Source organism: Muntiacus reevesi, chromosome 4 (genome assembly GCF_963930625.1).
Source record: "Muntiacus reevesi chromosome 4, mMunRee1.1, whole genome shotgun sequence".
NCBI classification, from domain to species: domain Eukaryota; kingdom Metazoa; phylum Chordata; class Mammalia; order Artiodactyla; family Cervidae; genus Muntiacus; species Muntiacus reevesi.
The window spans coordinates 149,090,358-149,112,382 of NC_089252.1; the positions used below are offsets into that span (position 1 = coordinate 149,090,358).

The 22,025-nt window shown below is 41.4% G+C and overlaps 1 protein-coding gene and 1 pseudogene across 1 annotated transcript in view; both read right to left on the reverse strand.

The window, feature by feature from the left end:
- Window positions 1–22,025, reverse strand: part of PCED1B (PC-esterase domain containing 1B) — a 126,183-nt gene that overhangs the window by 75,129 nt on the left and 29,029 nt on the right. The gene's annotated exons all lie outside the window — the stretch shown is intronic.
- Window positions 18,463–19,793, reverse strand: LOC136166115 (dnaJ homolog subfamily A member 1 pseudogene; annotated as a pseudogene).

Consider the following 22,025-nt stretch of genomic DNA (forward strand, 5'->3'; position numbering starts at 1 on the left):
ACTAATTAGAAACAAGAAGAAATTTTCTATGTGTTTGTTCAGGGGTAGGCTTTAGCTATATGTAAAATTCATTTACATATAGAAAGCCATTCCTTGACCATACTGTAAAAGACTTGTAGGAAAGTTCTGCGATGTTATGCTGCTATATGCTGTTTGCTAGGTCCTTAAGAAGATAAAAGACATGGTCCCTGTCCTCATGGAACTTAGACTTTACGAGGAGACAAATTTTCACCCTAACATTTACTGAATATTCCTTGGTGCTAGGTATTTAACTTAGAGTATTTCATTAAACCTCCATGATGATTCTTTGAAGTAAATATTTTTCTTCTCATAGGAGAAGTTGAAGCTTAAAGAGGTCAAGTGACTTGCCCACAATCACAGCTAGTAAGTAATACAGGAGAGCTTCAAACCCAGGCAGAGCAGTTCTAGACACTCTTCAGCAAGACTGCCTCAAACAACTGTAATAAAGGAAATACAAGCTAGTTCAGTTCAGTTCAGTCACTCAGTTGTGTCCGACTCTTTGCAACCCCGTGGACTGCAGCACGCCAGGCTTCCCTGTCCATCACCAACTTCTGGAGCTCACTCAAACTCATATTCATCGAATCAGTGATGCCATCCAACCATCTCATCCTCTGTCCTCCCCTTCTCCTCCTGCCTTCAATCCTTCCCAGCTCACTCACTCACAGGCAGGTCTGGCTCAGTCTCTGTGGGGTCTCCTGGTGTGCACAAGGATTTGTGTGATCCCTCCGAGTCTCTGGTGGGTATGGGGTTTGATTCTAAATGCAATTTTGCCCCTCCTACCGTCTTGCTGGGGCTTCTCCTTTGCCCTCGGACATGGGGTATCTTTTTTGGTGGGATCCAACATTCTCCTGTCGATGATTGTAATTTTGGAGTTCTCGCAGGAGAAGATGAACGCACGTCCTTCTACTCCACCATCTTGTAAACTAGTTATTGTTTACAAGTTTTCCCCACAGTCAGTCTCTCCCATCAGGAAGCTTCCATGAGCTTCTTATCCTTCTCCACCAGAGGACAGACAGAATGAAAACCACAATAACAGAAAACTAATCAAACTGATCACATGGACCACAGCCTTGTCTAACTCAAAGAAACTATGAGCCATACATTGTAGGGCCACCTAAGATGGACGGGTCATGGTGGAGAGTTCTGACAAAACATGGTCCACTGGAGAAGGGAATGGCAAATCACTTCAATATTCTTGTCTTGAGAGCCCCATGAATAGTATGAAAAGGCGAAAAGATATGACATTGAAAGATGAACTCTCCAGGTTGGTAGGTGCCAAATATGCTACTGGAGAAGAGTGAAGAAATAAAATACAAGCTAGGATGGAGGTAAATACAGAGTGTTACTGGAACACTTAGGACATGTTTCTAACTGATAGTGGAGAAAAGGATGGGGAAGGCTTCCTGGAGGAGGTGTCATTTTCATGGAGTAGAATGTTTAAAGGAGTTGGGGTCTATAGATACAAGCAGAAGAAGCCATATGTACTTGTACTCAGAGGGCAGAGACAACAGGGCACACTCAGGGAACGCACTTGGCTCCTTACGGTTGGAGCAAGGGTGCAAGGGGGTATGAGGATCCAGTGAGCAAGGCTGGAACCTCAGAACAAAGGGACATTCTTGCCTAATCCCACACTACTGCACAAAGTAGAATCTTTTTTTAAGTTTGCACTAATGGGTAAGAAAAAGGGTTAAGCAGGCTTTAAAACTCCCATGCTTGTTTGACTGATTACTGCCATGGTAACCCAGCGGCAGCCAACACTTTTCAAGGCCTCTTCTTTAGATACAATAATAAACAGTGATAAAACATTATCTCAAGGCTTTATATTTTTGCCATCAGTTAAAATCCTGTTCTTGGCTATGGTGAAGATTTCTTCAAATCACAACCAAAAAAACAAAAAAAGAAAGAAAGAAAGAAACGGGAAAGAAGAGCAAAGAGAAAAGAAAGCAAGAGAGAGAAAGGTATATTTTTAAATAATGTACTGGAAATGCTTTATGCATATGCTTTAAGAATTCAAAGCCCTTAACATTTTAAGCCCTTGAAAAGGCCAAAAACCTTATGAAGGCAGAGAGTTCTGAAAGGGCTTTCTCCCTCCTAAGAATGAAGACTTGACAGAGGATAAACAATGACACTGCATTTTGTAGCTTCGCAGAGCATTAGCCTCATTATGTCTGTAATGATTTCTGTGGAGGTGAACAGCCACCCCCTCACCCTTCCTTTCCCTGGTAACTCTTGCTGAAAGAGAGGAGCCCAATCTCCCCATTATTGCTGTGTGACAGCTGTGTGATGGGTGGGAACCTGTTTCTAAAACAATCCACAAATATTTAGATTTGGTACCATTCTGAAAGCTACTCTCAACTCAGGCAGCTTCTTCTAAGAGGCAACTCCTTAGAGTAACTGGGCTTCTCAGCTGGAGAGAAGACATAGCTGGGTGCAAATCTTCACTCCCACTCCTTCTAGCATCCCCCCCTTCAAACCTTACCTAACCTCTAGGAGCTCAGTTTTCCATTTTGTGAATGGGTTTTCTACCTCTTCTATGCAATAGAGGTAGAAAAGTAGAGTTAAAAGGTCTGGGGCTCACGAATACACACATGTATCTTCTACAACTGGTAGCTATTATTATGCATTTAGAGTCACTAACTCAAACAATATGTTAGATGATAAAACACAAATAGCTTAGGCAAAAAGTTTGTAACCCCTAATTCATGTATCATAGTCCATACATTCTTAGCTATGCTGTTTCTCGTGTTTCAATATTTCTGAAATTGGGATGTGTTTTAACAATTGGCAATACGTTTTCTTTCTTAGAAGATCACAAAACAGTGGACCATCTTACTGTTGAGGAAGTCTGAGATTAGATGGTTAGGTAGTCCCTTTCAGCATGTGGAGCGTTTGACTCTGGTTCAAGGCCAACAGATAAAAGGCGGCTAGCCCTTACTCCTGTTCAATAAATCTCTGACAGAGAAGATAAGATTCATGGCAAGGACCTATCTCATCTTTCTGAGCTGTTGCAACCTGGCAACACATCTGTTCCTAAGAGAAGACACATCAGAATCATCCATCTATTCAGTCTCCTATGGGATCCATGCCACCTGCAGCACCTTTTGGTATCTCTTCAACTGTCCTCCCCACCACATAAGCTGCTGCTAAAACTAAACGAAATATAAAAAGACTTAGTGCGAGATTTTCAACGCTCTTTTTAAAATGAAACCCGGCAAGAATGTGATGAATGTAATTTTCCAGGCTTGTAGAAACACGTTTGAATCATAGCAGCAAAGCTTACTGTTGGGGGAAGAAGTAGGAGAATGCTCATGTACACACACACATATACAAGGATCCCTCTGTCCCATAATATGGAGTCCTGCCTGAGGACTTCAAGAGCCCCCCAAAACGGCGTTCTAAGGGAATGTAGGTGGGTGGGACCCTAGAGTAGCTGGTGTCACCTGTTTCGGAAAAGGAGATGCACAAATGCACACATGCACATACACACACACATACATACACGTTCTTATAGGTAACAGAACCAGAGTGTGAAATGGGTTAGGAGGTACTTGCCTGGAAAACCAATCTGCAAGGGTGCTAAAATATCACTGGCATAAATCAGAACTAGGAGACCTGCTAATTCAGGTGCTTGAGAGTAACTCTACATGGTGGCTGAAACACAAGTTGGTTCTGTGCCCACTAAAATAGACTCTGACTTCTAGGATAAATAGTTCAAAAACAAAAACTCCCTACAGGTGCTAAACTTGTTTGAAATGTGTATTTGGGTGGTACTTATGGGCCAATTACATAGTGCAACTATGGGATGGAGCACCAGTCCTAACATCCCATGCCTGAAAGTAGGACTTGGCATCAGTAAGTTCAAATGACTATCAAGAACTCCCAAGGGCATGAGATTTCACCTTCCTTGAGAGCTAGAGAGTTAGCCTGCCACTGTTTCATGGACGCTAGTTGATGATACATGCAGTCTATATGTATCAGATGGTTTGGAACAAAGAGCAGTCAATGCCTGGCTCACAAGAGGTGTAGAAATGGGAAAGACCCTGGAGAACTGTCTCCCAGCAACAACACAGCAATGTCACATAGTGGAATATAGTAGAGTCATTCCCACTCCACTAAACAAATATAGTGGACAGTATATTAGAACAAATGAAACATATACTGAAAGAAGGTCCGTGTGAAGAGGCACAGATTACAGCCTGCCTAGGAAGTTCACGTGGTCCAGCTCTGGTCTGGAGCAGGGCAGGCTAAGTCTTTTCATGGGAATGAACTTGAATGAAAGGTCAATTCATGGAGAAGGAAATAGGACAAAGGAAACAATGAATAGTTCTTTTTCCTTTTTATTCAGAGACATTTCTATTATGTAATTCAGTGTAATTCAGTGGGAAGAATAAAGTTGGATGCTTAAAAGAAGTTGGAAAAATCTCAGTCTAAAGGCAATGCAAAGTTTCAAAGTTCAGCTATGAAGAGTTGTTCTTTTTCCTCTTTCAGCACAGATGGCTTTCTCTTTCTTTTGGCTATTGCTAGAAGTTCCTGGTCCTTGTGTTATACTTAAAGGACTTGAGTTAGTGGATAACCAGTTATCAGATTTGAGATGACTGGAACTCCAATCATTTTGAATTTATGTATCAAGTTATCTGGGGCTTCCCCAGTGGCTCAGATGTAAAGAGTCCGCCTACAATGCAGGAGATGCAGCAGACGAAGGTTCGATCCCTGGGTTGGAAGGATCCCTTAGAGGAGGGCATGACAACCCACTCTAGTATCCCCGCCTGGAAAATCTCATGGACAGAGAGGAGCCTCGTGGGCTCAAGTCCACGAGGTCACAGAGTTGGATACAACTGAAGTGACTGAGCACGCACATATGCATCATGTTATCTATAAAATATATACAGAGAGAACATTTTGTATAGTTTTAAAGTGTGTAATTAAACTTTAACTTCAATTTCTAAATTCTAAGCATTTTCTCCTTTTCCGAGAATTAGTACATTTGGTTACAGTCCTCTATGTAAGTCATTTTCTTTATAACTTTTATTAACTGGTAGTCTAATGTTATTTGAGAAGGTCACATTGATACAGTAGTCCTCTCTCAGCAACTGTAGAGGTTGGTTCCAGGACTCCCCTGGGATACCAGAATCTGTAGATGCTCAAGTCACTTACAGAAAATGGCATAGTTTTTGCATATAGCTTAAGCATATCCTTCTTATACCTAATACAGTATAACTGCTATATAAATCACTGCTAGCACACGGCAAATTTAGGTTTTCCTTTTGGGGATTTTCTGGACTTTTTTCCCCAAATATTTTCAATCCACAGTTGGTAGAATCCACAGATATGGAACCTGTGGATCTGGAGCACAGACTGCACAGTTAACTAATTTTCAGACGTTTTTCCAATATCTCCAATTGCCCTCTTTCAGGTCCAAACTTCAATTCAGGATCCCATATCACAAGTAGTTTTCATGTTTCCTTAGTCTTCTCCAATCTGAAACAATTCTTCAGTTAAAAAATAAAATTTCCATGACCTTGCTATATTGAAGAGTTCTTCAATTTGAGTTGGTTTAATGTTTTTTCCTTATGATTATAGAGATTACTCATTTTTGTCAAGAATACTACAGAAGTTATAATACATCTTCTTAGTGCAGAGGTTTATGATGTCAAGATGCCTCATAATTGATGATGTTGACTTTGATCCTTTGGTTATGATTTCTCCACCATAAAATTATGATTTTCCCATATAACTAACAAGTAATATCTTGTAGGGAGATACTTTGAAACTATGCAAACATCTTATTTCTCATTATAACTTTGCCCACTAATTTTGCATCTATCAACACTGCTAGCCTGCAACAGTTGTTACTGTTTACTTTGATGTTTACCAAAAAGTGATTTTCTATTTACATTTTTTCCCCAGCATTTATTAATTGGAATTCTACTATAAAGAATAGCTGAGTAATTTATTTATATTAGTTCATACTCAGATACATTTATTTTATTGTCTTGCTCAATTTGTTCTATATTTGGCCCTTGGTAGCTCCTTCAAATTGGCTCCTATGGTATTTTGACATACTCCCACTATTTTTTTAAAGCACTGCCATAATTTCTGGGACCAAGATAGTCCAGGCTCATCCTTTATTTCTCCCCTCCAGCCCTGGAATTGACCATTTTTCCGAGGATACTTGGCTCCTTTTATTAGAGAATGATGGCTAAAAATAAAAACCTGTGGGTGTCATGTGTGCTCATTATTACTGGGTGTCATCACTTCCAGGCCCTTTCAGCAAACAGAACTAGGGTATATGGATAAAGGTCCGTATAGTCAAAGCTATGGTTTTTCCATTAGTTATGTATGGATGGGAGAGTTGGACCATAAACAAGGCTGAGTGCCAAAAAATTGATGCTTTCAAACTACGGTGCTGGAGAAGACTCTAGAGTCCCTTGGACAGCAGGGAGATCAATCCAATCAATTCTAAAGGAAATCAACCGTGAATATTCATTGGAAGGACTGAAGCTGAAGTTCCAATACTTCGGCCACCTGATGAGAAGAGCTGACTCATTAGAAAAGACCCTGATGATGGGAAATATTGAGAGCAGGAGGAGAAGGGGGTGACAAGGATGAAATAACTGTTCGATGGCATCACCGACTCAATGGACATGAGTTTGAGCAAACTCTGGGAGATGGTGAAGGAGAGAGGCCTAGCATGTTGCAGTCCATGGGGGTCACAAAAAGTCAGACACAACTTAGTGACTGAATAAAAACAACACACACACACACATATCTACTTATCTATCCCTCTATCTATCTCATCTAGAACCATGATTCTCATTGGTATCCCTGATTCTAGTACAACGTGGCAAGTTTCCTCACAGCCCACCCACCACCCCCCGCCTTTGTAACTTCTTTCTCCTTGGGTCGGGAAGATCCTCTGGAGGAGGGAATGGCAACCCATTCCAATATTTTTGCCTGGAAAACTCCTTTGGACAAGAGGAGCCTGGAGGGCTACAGTCCATGGGGTCGCAAAGAGTCAGACATGACTGAGTGACAAATACACACACACACTCTCTCTCTCTCGCTCTCTCCCCTTAATTAAGATAACTCATTCTCATTACCTCTGATCTAGACATTAAAAAAAAAATTCATTTATTTAACCGCAGGCTAATTACTTTACAATATTGTAGTGGTTTTTGCCATGCATTGATCTGATCCTGAAGCTGAAACTCCAGTACTTTGGCCACCTCATGCGAAGAGTTGACTCATTGGAAAAGACCCTGATGCTGGGAGGGATTGGGGGAAAGGAGGAGAAGGGGACGACAGAGGATGAGATGGCTTGATGGCATCACCAACTCGATGGGCATGAGTTTGAGAAAACTCCGGGAGCTGGTGATGGACAGGGGGGCCTGGCGTGCTGCGATTCATGGGGTTGCAAAGAGTCGGACACGACTGAGTTACTGAACTGAACTGAACTGATATGAATCAGCCATGGGTGTACATGTGTCCCTCCTCCTGAACCCCCTACCCTCCTCCCTCACCATCCCAGCCCTCAAGGTTGTCCCAGTGCACTGGCTTTGAGTGCCCTGTTTCATGCATCAAACTTGGACTGGTGATCTATTTCACATATGGTAATATACATGTTTCAATGCTATTCTCTCAAATCATCCCACCCTCACCTTCTCCCATAGAGTCCAAAAGTCTGTTCTTTATACCTGTGTCTCTTTTGCTGTCTCGCATATAGGGTCAACATTACCATCTTTCTAAATTCCATATATATGTGTTAATATACTGTATTGGTGTTTTTCTTTCTGACTTACTTCACTCTGTATAATAGGCTCCAGTTTCATCCATCTCATTAGAACTGATTCAAGTGCATTCTTTTTAATAGCTGAGAAATATAATCTAGACATTTATTTGTACAGTTTTATAATGCACATAAAGTAATTTGAGAGTTACTTAATCCATACTTTTGTGAAAAACAAATTTAACAATTCAAATAAAATATTTCTGCATAGTTCTTTTTGCTTTTACCCTAATGGAATATGATGGCTAATTTTATGTATCAATTTGACTAGGCCATGCATGGGGTAAGAAGATATGATTTCTAGGTTTGTCTGTGAGGGTATTTCTGAAGGAGATTAACATTTGAATTAGTAGACTGAGCAAAGCAAACTGCCCTCTCCAGTGTGGAAGCCAGATGCAATCTGTTAAAGGCCTGAACAGAACAAAGAGTTGAGAGAAAGAATTCTTCCTCATTGCCTATCTTTAAGCTGACTCATTGGTTTTCTCCTGCCTTTAGACTGAGACTCAGACTAGAACTCACAGCATCAGCTCTCCTGGTTCTTGGACCCTTGCACTCAGACTGGACCTATACTGTTGTTTTTCTTGGGTGTCCAAGTTGTGGTCTATAGGTCCTGGACTTCTCAGCTTCCATAATCACATGAGCCAATTCCTTATAACAAAGGATGGATAGATAGATAGACCTCATGGTAGCTATCTATCTGTATCTATCTTGTATTGATTCTGTTTCTCTGGAGAACCCAGATTGCTAATATTCAGTATATAGTCAAAATACTATCTTCCAAAATCACTTAGGTTAATACTCTTCTTTTGTACTCCCTTCACTGTGGTTCTATTGTTCATCTGTAATTGTACATTTCTTACCTTTTATATTCCTTTAAAAAAGTGAGATCATTTCTGCACAAAACCCTCTAGGACATTCCCTCTCACTCTAAGTCAAATTGGAAGGCTTTTCCTGACATAAGCCGCACATGGCCTAGCCTCCTGATGCCTCTCTGACTTTATCTTCTTACCCTCCAAACATTTGCTCACTCCTGTCCAGTCACAGTGACCCCCTTGCTGTCTGCCAACACCCCCATCTGCTCCCATCTCATCACGCTTGCGTGTGCTCTCCTGCAGACATCAGCATGGCTGAGGCCTCACTTCCCTCGGGTTCCTGAAGGCACTTTAACTACCGATTTCTTTGTATCTCAGTTATAAGAATGTCAGTTCCTTAAGGGCTTTTTTCTGTTCACTGCCATACTTCCTGACCTAGGACATTACCCGGAACTTAGTAGGAACTTCTATATATATATGCATATGTATATATTTGCAGGGCTTCCCGGGTGGCTCAGACAGTAAAGAATCCGCCTGCAATGCAGGAGACCTGGGTTTAATCCCTGGGTAGGTAAGATCCCCTGGAGAAGGGAATGGCTACCCACTTCAGCATTCATGCCTGGAGAATCCCCATGGACATAGGAGCCTGGTGGGCTACAGTCCACAGGGTTGCAAAGAGACATAACTGAGAGACTAACAAACATACATATATTTTTGTATATTTGTACTGAATGCTTGTTGAATTAACCTGCTTTGTGTTTCTTTAAGAAAATATCTTCAGTACTTTAGATGTCAATGATGAGTGTCAACTGATGATGAATTGCCAGCATAAGGACTAACAATCTGTATTTCTGCCTCACAATCATGTTCCAGTAACCGTGCCAGTGCAGACTGTGATTCGGTCTTATTCATTAGAATGTTTGCCTTCAATATACTCCTCCACATCTCTTCTAATAGCTGCCTGTCCTTATATAAAGGAAATATGTTTTTTTTTCCCTCCAAATTCTCTGCAATAAACATACATAATTTTAAAATCAGAAAAAAAAATAGAAAAGCTATTTAAACAAGCAGCTCATAATGTTAAAGTGTTAAGTCCTCACCGTAGAATTATTCTGATGCCCTTCCCCTCTCTTCATGCTCCTGAGGAATCTTTTCGGCAGACAGACTCCAATATCAACTTTTAAAGCATCTGTCTGAGAAAATGATCCTAAAGCATATTTGCTCCTACAGATAGGCCACCTACTATTGTGCAAGCCAGCTTATAACAAGACAGTTATCCCCAATCATTTATTAGGGAGTGGCAGAATAAGGAAATAATAACAGATAGGAGAAAGTATGAGGCTACTATTGTGCCAGTTCTCAGGCAACCTGACAGAGAGAGAGAGAGGTGCGAAGAAAAAGCAGCTGAGCGCAAAGGCAGGTGAGGATGTCAACATCTCTTCCTGCATTGACACTCAATGACTTGGGGGGAGCACTCTGGAGGGCAAGCACTTAAGAAAAGTGAAATGTATGCTCTGTTCTAGGTTTAGCGTGTTTGGAAGCCAGATACAAAATACCAAATTATGAAAGCAATTGAGTGAGGTCTCAGCTGAGAAATAATAGCTGGCAAGTTGTTTCCACCACTTTAGAAAGCAGATTTATTTCTGTAAATTGAAAAGACGGGGAAGAGCTAAAGGGATTGTTAGATTCATGGAATCTTCCACTGAGTTCCATGGGGGAAGATTCTCAGCAAACTCCATTTCCAGATGGCATGTTACCAAACCTTAAGGTGTGTGGACAGTGGAAAATGAGAGGGGCCAGGGGAAGAGAAAAAGGGGACAGAAAGCTCTAATTGTGTAAAATCTCGTGGGATAAGGAAAAGACTCTTAAGGGGAACAGACGTTGAAAACCGCTGTGGTCTGTCTGGTAACACAGAAATGTCTGAGATTTAAGGAACCTGAGTCAGCTGCAGGAGAATCTGGCCAGTGAAGTAGGCACACCTGAATTAATGATGAAGAAATCTGTGAAACAAAGTAGAGGGTTTTCTCTTAGGGAGAACACCTGGATAAAAGTGGGAAAATAGAGCTTATATGGGGCTTCCCTGGTGGTTCAGTGGTAAAGAATCTATCTGCCAATGCAGGAGACACAAGAGATGTGGGTTTGATACTTGGGTCTGGAAGACTCCTTGGAGGAGGAAATGGCAACCCATTCCAGTATTCTTGCCTGGGAAATGCCATGGACAGAGGAGCCTGGCGGGCTATAGTCCATGGGGTTGCAAAGAGTCAGACACGAGTTAGCATGAGCACAAGAGGTTATGTGAGCACAAACACAGCTCTGCAGGGCTTTTTTTCTTTTCTTTTTTTTGGCTGTGCCCACACCATGTGGGATCTTGGTTCCCCAACCAGGGATCAAACCCATGTCCCCTGCAGTGGACCACTGGACTGCCATGGAATTCCCCAGGACTGTTTTTTTTTTTTCCTTCTCTCAGGAATCAATTAGTTCCAGGAAACTGAGGCAACACAAATGACGCTTGGGGTTCCCCATTAGGACTAGGAATTTCAGAAGCTGCAGAGAACTGCCTCTGCTGTGCTTTCTACTTGGGAATTTGCTACAGCAGACAGCTCTGGTTGCCTATCCAATAGTGAAACCCTACTCAGTGTTTCCCTGATGGCTCAGATGGTAAAGAATCCACCTGCAATGCAGGAGACTAGGGTTCGATCTCTGCATCAGGAAAATCCCCTGAAGAAGGGAATGGCTACTCACTCCAGTATTCTTGCCTGGAGAATTCCACGGAAAGATGAGCCTAGAGGGCTACAGTCCATGGGGTCCCAAAGAATCAGACACGACTGAACGACTTTGACTTTGACTTTGACTCAATACTTTCCAACCAACCCTAAATTTGACCCTGAATGGTTTTCCAAGAAACCATAGGCTTTAGGTAATGCTAGTCACACTCTAAGTCCTGTGTTTGATTATATTAACCCAGCGGGGGGAAAAAATTTCTTTTTCTAACAGTGATTGGGAAGAGGCAGTTTTGGCCGGCAGAATAGAGGAAGCTGATAAAAGAGGTTTCTGGGAAAGGTTTCTTAACTCTCTAAGAGACACAAGGAAAAGTCTCATTTTTGTGTCTGCATGATAGCAACGGAACAACAACAACAGCAACAGTAACAACAATGGAATGTGACAATATGATGCCTGACCTTGCTATAGCCAGTTTTTCCTTTGTTTTATCTTTAAAATGTGTTTTTTTAAATTTTTATACAATTTCCTAGTAGCTCAAGCAGTAAAGACTCCGCCTGCAATGCAGGAGACCCAGATTCGATCCCTGGGTTGGGAAGATCCCCTGGAGAAGGAAATGGCAAGCCACTCCAGTACTCTTGCCTGGGAAATCTCATGAACAGAAGAGCCTGGCGGGCTACAGTCCATGGGGTTGCAAGAGTCGGACACGACTTAGTGACTAAATAACCAGCACAAAGGTTACGTTCCACTTAGTTACTACAAAATATTCCTTATCTTCCCCGTGTTGTACAACACGTGGTTGTAGCCCATCTCACACCCAGTAGTTTGCACCTCCCACTCCCCGGCCCCATATTGTCCTCCGCCCCACACCACACACACATACGCACAGTGGTAACCACTGTAGTTTGTTCTTGCTGCAGCCATTTTTTAACCATCAGGAAATCTAACCAACGTGTCCAAGATGGAAGAAAGAACTTGGGTTTTTTATATTGTTGTCAAGGTGCCAAATTGAACAATCCTGGGGCTGTGTTCCTTTTGGTGAAGGAGGAAACAGACAGAGCTGGACTCCGTCTTAGGCCAGGCTGCGAACATTAGGCTACACGCATGGTCATCCTCCCAGTGGACTCTGAACTTTGTGCCCGGTGTCTATAGAAATGGCCTCCCAATGGAAAACCAGACCCCCTGGATCAAAGAGCCTCAGGACTTGTACTTGGACTCTCGTTGCCTAAAAGAATATGCTAATTATCTCTGTAACAGAACAAGGTGGTAAATTCCATTATGTTTATCGGGATATGACCACAGGCCTATTGATAAATATCCACTGTTTATCTAGTCTTGTGACACATGAATCATGGGTCAACTTTGATCATATCTCTCTTTTATCTTGTCCAGACTAGTTTCAAGGAATTTGGGGAGGTGGGTTTGAGCAAGTACACTTAGGGTATATAAGGTTTTCACAAAAACTGGTTGGGATCCTTGGCTAAGAGGAGACTCTGCCTTGGGCCCGCCAGTGTAATAAACTGCACTCCACTATCTGCATTGTCCTTCTGAGTGAGTTTGTTTCCCGGAATGCGTGGCTACAACAATAAGAGATGATAAATCCATTAGCTGTTTCAGTCATGTTGAGTTGAGGTTTTTGTTGCATGAGTCCTACCCATTTCTTATTCTAATGATGAAATTTTGAACATGCTAGCAAGAGAATCCTTACTTCAGAGTAGATTGTTAAGGCCTCTCTACCTTTTACTCTGGAGGTCTCCCAGCGTGAGGATGGTGTGATGCTTCCAGAAGTGAGAAAGGTCCCAGAGTCAAGACAAGATCTCCCAACACCGCTAGGATCTAAGGCAGACCTTTCTGGTTCCGGTAACCCACTGCAAACACTGGAATACCCATTGGCTCAGAGGACTGATGCATGGACCAGATTTAGAAAGTGGTTCACATTTGGGCTGAGTCTGCCTCTGAGTTGCCTCTGGTTGTGCTCTAATATCTTCAGGAGGCCCAGACACTATGCCTCAGCTTTGCAGTAGAGAGTTAGCTCAGTAGAGTTGGTGTGCTCAAACCTTGCACATTCTGAAGAAAGGATTGGCCTTAACTGGCCCCTGGGAGATAACCTGAGAGCCCTTGGAATATCCTTGCTGATAAGAGAATCTTGGTATAACTGAGACCTTGAGTCATGTCAGATAGTTTATGTTAACAGGGTGATTCATGGAGAACGCCTGCGTTGTTGACCTGTGGCCCTGAGCCAGGAAGTACCAGTGTGACCTGTGGAAGCTGAACATTGGGTGGTTCAGGTCAGCCACTCAGGTGCTCCACGCCAATGTGACTGATCTCCAATGACAACCTTGGACACTAAGGCTCAGGTGGGCCCCTTGGTCGGCGATGGTACTTTGCGTATTATCACATATTGTTGCTGGGAGAATTCAGGGCTGCCTGTCTAACAACCCTGAGAGAGGACAACTGGAAGCCCATGCCTAACTTTCCTTGGACTCTGCCCTCAGCCTTCACTAATTTTAATATGTATCCTTTCATTGTAATAAACCAGTATGATGTGTGTAACAGCTTTTCTGAGTCATTCTAGATCAGTGGTCCCCAACCATTTTGACACTAGGGACAAGTTTCATGGAAGACAATTTTTCCGTGGACTGGTGGCAGGGGGTGGAAGAGGTGGGATGGTTTCAGTATGACTCAGGCACATTACATTTATTGTATACTTTATTTCTATTATTATTACATTGTGATATATAATGAAATAATTATACAACTCACTATAATGCAGAATCAGTGGGAACCCTGGTTTTCCTGCAACTAGACAGTCCCATCTAGGGATGATGGGAGACAGTGACACCCAAAGTGCATTGCTTATGTCCAATCTACTTACTTGCCACCACAAAACCTGCCACTTGAAGCAGCTTAATTGTCACTTGCCACTCACTGATAGAGTTTTGATATGAGTCTGAAAGCAATTGATTTATTATGGTCTCTGTGCAGTCAAACCTCTCTGCTAATGATAATCTGTATTTGCCACCACTCCCCAGAGCCAGCATCACTGCCTCAACTCCGCCTCAAGTCACCAGGCATTAGCTTCTCATAAGGAGCACACAACCTAGATGGGGAGCAGCCGTAAATACGGCAGCTATAAGTACAGCAACCTTCACTCACTTGCCTACCGCTCACTTCCTGCTGTGGGGTTTGATTCCTAAGAGGCCACGGACTGCTTCTGGTCTGTGGTCCAGAGGTTGGAGACTCCTGCTCTAGTGAATCACTGAACCTGAGGGTGGTCTTGCAGGATCCCCCAAACTCCTGCTACACCAAAATTAAAAAATTTGTTTGGGAATCTCTTAGATTCTTTTCAGAGTCACATCTCAATTCAGTATTATACTGGGTTAATTGGTTTCCTGGAAAGAGCACTGGGACACAGCAGACCTGAATTCACATCCTGGTTCCATGACATGGTGGTGGCGGGGGGCCTTGCAGGAGGCACAGATCTTCTCTAACAGGCCCTCTTTTGCCAAATGGGACATCTGCTCTATTACAGTGGGTTGTTTTGTGGAACACATCAGATAATGCATGTGACAACTGCATGGATGTTTAATTGTTAGGCATTCTATATACTTTTAATACTAGACACAAAACTGGAATCTTAATAGCTAACATTGAAGGCTGAATTTGTGCCAGACATTTTCATACAGTGACTCATTTAATCCCCACTCTACCATCAGTCTCATGTTATATTTGTGAGAAACTTTGTGAGGAGGATATTAAACAACCTTTCCAAGGCTCTATAACCGGTAAAGAGCAAACAGGAACTGAAAACAGTCTTCTGATTGCAGAGCTCAAGTGATCAACCAGTTTACAGTGAAATTCCATCCTTTCAAGTACCTCCAGCACATTCAATTCAGTCTCTTAAATATGAAACTCCTTAGAGATGTGGAGTCTGACATCTGAAAGTACTGAGAATGTCTTCGAAACCACCCCTAGATCAAGGTCACTTTAGGAAACACACCAGTCTCAAGAAAGTTGTGTTTTATTCTGGGTAATGATACTTAGCAAGTAAACATATGTAAAATTTTGGCTCAATTAGGGACATACCAGTCAACAACATTATAGGAGAAGGGGGACTTATTGCCTTTGCTCCTTTTTTCTGTTTATCCAGGGTATTTTGGACAGATTTTTCTTTTTGTGTACAACTGCCACAATCATGACAAGGGGAAAAATCTGTTTTATCATCTGTCAAATATGTGAAGCATTTTCCACTGTCTTCTGACATAACTGAAGTCTCGATTGTGAAACATTTTCAGTATTTCAATCTTGGTTATGTTTACTATGTGGGCCTAGATATCACTGCATTTCACTGACTAAATGAGGAAAGAGGTTTTGGGTACAGATATTAATGTATAAAACAGAGTTGAAAGTGACAACATATTTTGTTGTTACTGACACTCTACTACAAATTTCTTGGCAGTCCCAGATGCCAGGGGCATAAGCGACTACATAAGGTCAAGAATCCTTCGGCTTTCAAACCCACCTGTTAACCAGAATTAAAAGCAAATAGATTTTAAAACTCTCTACTTATTTAAAATGTATTACTGATTTGTTTTGGAATCTGTGCTTTGCTGCATTATGTGTTGAAAATGTTGTCAGGCATAAAATTTCAATGATTATGATGATGTAGCAGAAGCGAAAGTGTTCTTTTTCAGAAAACATCAATGAACTACTGAAAACATGGACTGTTCAATAAATAAATTCCTTATGAACATGGGCTTCCCTGGTGACTAGTGATAAAGAACCCATATGCCAACGCAGGAGACATAAGAGATGCGGGTTCAATTCCTGGCTTGGGAAGATTGCATGGAGAAGGAAACGGCAACCCACTCCAGTGTTCTTGCCTGGGAAATCTAATGGACAGAGGGCCCTGGCAGACTACAGTCCACGGGGTCGCAAGAGTCAGACAGGACTTAGCAACTAAAACAACAAAACAACATGCAGTAACCTAGCTAGGTGAGCTTGTCAGAAGGAAACAAGCAGAGAAAGAATGTTACTTTCCTTTTCAGGCTGAGGTTTTCAAACACCCTGGCTGGATGAATTTTGACTAGGTTTTGTTGCAATAAGAGTAGTAATTTTAATACACCTATGTACCATCATGCACACACAGGTGCCCCTACGTATATTCCCGTCACACCACACCACACCACATGCATATATACACAACACATACACACATCACACACATGCAGGACTTCTCCACAAATGCACCACACACACCACACCACACATACCTTCCCTCTCACACCAAGCACCTCTCCTGCACTCTTCACAAATGCAGTCTGGCTACTGGCTACCCCCGACCTAATTTCCAACTCTCTCTTCCTGATTACTGTACTTCAGGTGCACCCTCCTCCTTAGCACTTCTTGAACATGCCAAATACACTCCTGTCTTTGCATCTGCAGTCTCCTCTGCTGAATTTCTCTTTCCTGGACTTACTTTCCTGGCTTACTTAGCTTTCCTCAGAAAGCCCTTCCCTGATCCCATAACCAGGGTAGCACACAGATTTTTGTGTTGTCTCAAATGGAGAAGAAACTTGTCCAAAATTACACAAATCATTCATTTATCCATTCAACAAATATTTAGTTAACTTCACGTGCCTGACTCTGTTCTAAGTACTAGTTATCAGAAGGGTATAAAAAGGGGGAGGAAACTCACATTCTATTCAGGGAGATAGGTAATAGACAAACACATAGTGTAATGTTAGTAGTGATAAATGCTTTTTATAAAAAAAAGAAAACTAGGAGGGAGGAAACAGGAGCCAGATGTAAGAAAGAGCCAGGAACAGTTGAGAAACATTATCCCAAAGGCACATGTTAAAACATCTGTTCATTCAAGATGGTAGCCAGGTAATAGGCTAAAATATGAATACAGAAGGTTTAGCAAGAGGCTCTGTTGCATTTGAAAAGGAGGCATAGTTTCTGAATCGAACTTCAAGGCAAGAATAGTATAAAAGACCCTTAAAAGGTCTAATGACTTTCTCTGTAGCAATAATTGCAGTTAAGATAATGGTGGAATCTGGAGTGAATCCATTCAAAACACAGTGCAGAACAAACTGCCACAGATACTCTTGTTAATGTCAATTACTGATAGTGACTCGAGCTGACTTGGAATCCAGCGACACAAAAACATCTGAGAAAATAATCAACAGTCTAAAAGGGAGCCAGGCTACTGAAAGGTGGGAAGTCAAAGGTGATCATGCACAAGGCAGGATCAAAATCAGACTACTCATCTAGGAATGTCCCAATATATGCTCATTCTGGAAGATAATACTGCACTGGCGCCACCATAAGATGCGGCAAAGTCATATAAAGGCTAAGAATGAAGACAAGATCTAAAAAAAAAAAAAAGACCAGAAGCAATGAAAAATAACCTCTTTCTCTCCTCATGCTTGAGGTTCTATAAAGAAGATAGGCACTAAATAGAAACATCTGAGTGTGTGGGTGCACCTATGGCTGTGGGTGCATGTATGCACACGTGCATGTGTGTGCGTGCATGCGTGTGTGTGTATGTGTGTGTAAAAGAGAGGAAGGAACAGACATATTTTGGAGGAGTACCTACATGCTTAATGATATGTCCTGTCTGCTTTGTCCGGCACATTTAACCCAAATCATTATCTTTTTGAGAAAAGAGTGGTAGCCTGGACTTTTGTGCTACATGAACCTCCAGAATGAGAACTGCTTCTCATATCATCAGAATGGGCAATTTCAACAAAATAGGCCATTTGCACTTAAATTACAGGGCCCTCTTCAGTGACAAGATTTGAGGGTTTCTGAATAATGTTTCAAATCTCTGAAGTGGCTCAAATCTCTCAGCTTCAGTATAAACATCTCTGGGTACAATGTAGATTTGGGGACTATATAATCCTTGTAATGTTAAGCATTAAAAAGATTCCTTTTTTGAAAGACAGAAAAGCTTTCCCTAAATGTTTAGGAATTAGAACAGAAGCATCTTAGAAATAATTTTTTTTTGAGCTTTTATATTCGAGTTTATTCTTCATTTAACTTTTAAACACTGCTATAGTTGAATTATTAAAGCAAAAGCAAGTAGTGAGCATATTATGATTATAGTCCTTCACTCAATCACTACTGCAATAAAACCCCAGCAGTGAGTGTTATTCACGGGCCTACTAAGAGGTCTGACACTGAACACCACCCCGAGGATGATGTTCATCATCCTCATATGCTTCTCCATTGTAATGGTGCCATCTTTCCTGATTTGGATCAAAGTTCACTAATTCTACCTGGTCCATTTCATCAGTCTCTTCTACTTCCTTCCTCTCAGGCAGAAGTTTTTCCAGCAAAGAGAGTTTATCAGGATAGAGAAAGCCATTCTCAGGAAAGTTTACCTTAAATTCAATGATTAGGCGACCCCTTTTATATGGCCTACTATAAATTGGCATGCCTTCATTTAGCACACACTTGATATCTCCATGCTTGACGATCTGACCTGGATGAGAAGTGATGACTATGGTTCGGTTGTCAAGAGTAGATACTGGCTTCTGGAAGCCACACAACGCCTCAACCAGCTGTATGTCCATACACATGAAAAGATCTTCTCCTCGTAGAGTAAAAACAGCATGGTCCTTCTGATCTAAAACAATGATAATATCTCCTGGCTCCAGTCCTGGTTCTTGGTCTCCTTCACCATGGAATGTTATCTTCTGGCCATCTTTCATGCCTTTGTCAATATGAACTTCTAGAATTTTCTTTTCTCGAACTATCTTCCTTCCGTTTGCAGCTTTTACATCTATCTTTAGGACTGATCCGCTCCCCATGGCCCTGGCACTCCATGCAGACAGACCGAATTTGCGGAACCATTCCAGGTCCTATCTGATGAATTGTTATTTGCATCCCAGTACCTCGGCAATTGGGACAGCATTCTACCGCTCCTTTCTTACCACCTCGGCCTTCACATTTGTCACAAATCACATTCTTTTGCAGAGCTAGTTTTCTTGTTGCACCATTATATAAATCTTCTAAAGTTACTGTAAGTTGATGCACAACGTTTTTACCTCTCCTCTCTCTCTGCATCCTGCCTCCTCCTCCGAAAAACATATCAAAGATGTCCATGGGGGAGCCAAAACCACCACCTGCTCCACCTTCTTTAATTGCCTGTTCTCCTCCTTTGTCATATAATTCCCTTTGCATGAGAAAGCACTTCGTAGGCTTGAGAAATCTGTTTCAACTTCTCGCCTTCATTTGGATTCTTATCAGGGTGGTACTTCAAGGCCAGTTTCCTGTAAGCCTATTTCAATTCTTCTTGGGTGGCATTGGGTTTGACCCCCAAAACATCATAGTAAGTGGTTTCTTTCACCCTTTTCTACAGCCGGTGAGCGGGCCGATGCCGGTGTCGGGGAATGGGAAGGAGCGCGTTGCTGTGCGCAGCTCGGGCAGCCGCCGCTCCTCCGCCTTTCACGGAGCGTTCTGGAAAGTTCCCAGAAATAATTTTTATATAGAAATTTATCTAATAGCACTAAATATTTCATTTCCCATAACAGACCAAACATTTTTGAAAAGGGCTGTTTTGAATTTGTTGATGATTCTAATTCTGATCATTCCTATATTTGAAGATGTATATTGAATACAATAACATAAGAAGTGAAAATGTGCACATTTAATCAAAATATGCCATTGTTTAAATATGAAGGAAATAAAATGAAATTAAAGCAATGTTGATAACTATTTCATGAAAAAAAAAAAATATGTACTAAGTTTTGTCATCAGTACCACAATTTTTCACAAGCCAGAGAATAATCAGGAAGCCAATGAGACATTGTAGAACATAATCCACAGATCTGCTATTATTCAAGTTAAAGTAATTCAGAGTGTTGTATGGATTACAAAATGCTTTACCATGAATTCTTTTTTAAAACTGATTTTTACTGGAGTATAGTCACTTTATAATGCTGTGTTAGTTTCTACTGTACGGCAAAGTGAATCAGCTAGACATATGCATATGTCCCCTCTGTTTTGGATTTCCTTTCCACTTAGGTCTCCATAGAATACTGAGTAGGGCTCCATGACTTCTTTTAATTTACAAAATGTTTTATTTGATATGTGGAAAGTTATTATTTTCATTTTGGAGATGAGAAAACTGACACAGAGAACCCGAAAGAGCTTCCCAAGCTTCCATGGCAAGAAAGAGACAAAAGACAGGTCCAGAATCTAAGCTTACTGACCCTAATCATGACAACCATCCTTCAACCTGCCTGTCCTGCTCTACTAGGCCTCATCTTCCAGTGCAAGTTGATACTATTTTGACTTAAGGAATTGCTTAAAATGATTTTACAATGATACCAAGATGCTCAAAATAGAACTTAAAATTTGCCAGAAACATTACTTAAAATTTGGAACATTCAGGCTTCTGAAAGATATTGGAGAGCTACATGAAAGATACTCTCTGAAGTTGTGGTGTGTACATTTTATGCAGATTATAAAGGCATGAATATTTGGTTGCTTTCCCAACTCTGATGGATCAAATTTACCTTGGGGACATCATACTGCCTTCTTACTGCTTACTTATCCTTTAAAGTAAGTGATAGTTTGGCTTTTGTCATCTCCCATATCTCATTTTTAAGTGGCACCAGGCTGAAATTCTTTTTTTTTTTTTTTTTTTTTAAAGAGGGCTTAATAATTCCATCTGCTAAGAGGAAGGAAGATAATAATTTATTTTTACCATTAAAACTTTTGACAGATGGATAGCCTAATTTTCTTGATTTATAAAGAGCTCATTCAGATAAATTAAAAGGTGAGCAAACCAGTAGAAAAATGGATGAAAGACATGACCATGAATCTTATAGTATAAAAACACAAATGGCCAATAGATATATGAAAGATGCTTGTAATAAAGGAAATGAATAGCAAAACAATGAGGTACCTATCTACTCGGGGGAAAAAAAAAAGTTGGATAGTACTCACTCCTGGTGAAGGTATGAGGGGGAAAAAAAGTCTTGAATCCTATTGATGAAAGTGTAAATTTGAATGCCCTTCTGGGGGCAATTTGTCATTATCTCTAAATTGCATATATTTTTTAAAGGAACAATTCTATTGCATGCATCTTACTATATGAATATATTGATGGAAGTTCATCTAGATCTACGGGTCTCACACTTCATTAATTACAGCATTACTTTGGCTTCCCTGGTGGCTCAGATGGTAAAGAATCTGCCTGGAATGCAAGAGACCTGGGCTCGATCCCTGGCTTGGGAAGATCCCATGGAGAAGTGAATGGCATCCCACTCCAGTATTCTTGCCTGGAGAAACCCATGGACAGAGGAGCCTGGTGGGTTATAGTCCATGGGGTCGCAATGGCTTAGACACAACTGAGTGACTAACACTTTCACTTTCACTTTGTAATGGCAAAAACCCCTAAACAACCAATTCTTATCAGTAGAGAGTTGGTGAAATAAAAAAAAGACAAATCAAAAAAAGGAAAAAAAAGAGATAAATCCTGGTGGTCCAGTGGTTAGGAGTCTGTGTTTTCACTGCCAAAGGCCTGGGTTCAATCCCTGGTCAGGAAACTAAGATCTCCCAAGTCTCCAAATCCATCAATCAGTCAATCCATAGATGCAAATGTGTGTGCATGTTCAGTCACTCAGTCGTGTCCAACTCTTTGTGACCCCATGGACTGTAGCCCACCAGGGTCC